Source organism: Frankliniella occidentalis, unplaced genomic scaffold, assembly GCF_000697945.3.
Source record: "Frankliniella occidentalis isolate FOCC.00 unplaced genomic scaffold, Focc_3.1 Scaffold37, whole genome shotgun sequence".
In the NCBI taxonomy this organism is placed as follows: domain Eukaryota; kingdom Metazoa; phylum Arthropoda; class Insecta; order Thysanoptera; family Thripidae; genus Frankliniella; species Frankliniella occidentalis.
The window spans coordinates 147,914-149,764 of record NW_026267167.1 but is presented as its reverse complement, the minus strand read 5'-3'; positions in this window follow the sequence as shown (position 1 = coordinate 149,764).

Here is a 1,851-nt window from a genome sequence, read left to right as displayed (position 1 = left end):
AGGGGTCGTCCAGAAAGCACGTCCGCTTTTCTCAGGTTGGATTATTATCGTCAAAATTTCTGGAGCTCGGCGCCTGCGAAAGCCAGGGTAGGCAAGCCAGCAGTGCATGCGTGCACTGCAGGCAAGATGTTGCCTACCGATCAGGCGCTATGAGAGCTTCAGTTGGCTGAACTTGGCAGTTTCGTAACGGCAAAAGGCGGACGCATAATTTCTGGATGGTCCCTAAACGGTCGCGCAACGTTCCCCACACCGCTGAACGTAGGTTTTAGAAGCCCTGGAAAATTTCGGGGGGAAACGGTAAATTTCCGGGGGGAAATTGAAAATTCCCCAGACTTTGCAAGTTTTTCGTTATTTTCCAGAATTTTTTGGAATTTTTTTCAGAACGGGCACTTCTTTTCCACGGGATTTCATAATCTAAATCGAAAGTACCTATGATCTTCAGAGCGCCGCGGCATGGTTCCCGCACGTTTGGCTTTGGAGTGACCTCGCAAATATAGGTTCAACCAACCCATGAGAAAGTGTTAGTCGGCCATGGACAAAGCAAATCTTCCACGGTGAAAAATAAAGAGGGAGGTCTACAGAAAAATTTTCCTTGACGCAAGTTGTAAAATTACAAATTGCAATCGTAAAAGTACATGCAGTACGTATCGACTTAAAATCCACTTGCGAGTCAAAACTGTGCTCTCGTAAATGTGCTCTCGTAAGTGTGCTCTCGTACACTGTAAAAAATATCGTCGTAAATTTACAAAATTTTTGTAAACTCGAATTACAGGGTGTCGAGCGACCCTGGAATCCTTGAAAACCCGGGAAAAACCCTTGAATTTAAATCGTTCGGGAAATACCCGGGAAAAACCCTTGAATTTTGCTCAAACCCGGGGAAAAGTTCGCAGAGTCCTCGTCACCGAGCATCTGATCTCCGTATTGCAACGCTCTTTGCACGCCTCGCCTTTTTTTTGTGTCCATTCCTGCTCTGTAGATGGACCAACCCTTTTCGTGATATAATTTTGGGACTATTGTTAAGAAAACTTACCCCTATGAGCAAATTTTTGTCTCCAAAAAGTCCTCTAAAACCCTTGAATTTTGACGATTTTGCCCGGGGAAAACCCGGGAAAAACCCTTGAATTTATTAATTGTTCGCCGCTCGACACCATGAATTACAATTTAAGCTGTAAATTTACGAGAGCACATTTTTAACTCGCCAATCGATTTGAAGTCGATACGTACTTCATGTATTTTTACGATTACAAATTGTAATTTTACAACTGGCGTCAAGGAAAATTTTCCTGTAAACCTACGTACTTTTTTTTCATAGTGTAAATGTGCTCTCATAAATGTACGACATGAATTATAATTCGAGTTTACAAAACTTTAGGACGATATTTTTCACAGTGCCTAGGTAGAACCTTTTTCCGAGTGGGTCCCTCCGCCGGGCAGATGGACCGCCTCCTCGGGGTGGGGTAGTGGGGTGTCCCCTCCCCGCCTCGCGAGGGGCTGGACGCCCTGATGCCGGCCGGGTGGCCCGCACGGCCAACAAGCTTACGGGCGGCTTGTAAGTAGGTCATTTGAATGGGGCTCCCCTTCCCCCCCCCTACTTTTATTGACTTTTAGCAGATGATACAACTGTTAAAAATTGTAACAGTAAATCCCTATAGACTGGTCCGAATCCGAATGGTCTGGTAATTTTTGAAACAGTGCGATCCTGTAGTCGGGACTGGACCACATACTATGGAAAAAATTTCTTTTCAAGCACGGTCAGGTATTTGTTCCTCATAAATCCCAGTCAAACAGATTTGGACAGTAGTATGAAGGTACAGGACGATCTGTATGTATTCCGTTTCTATAGGTACAGAA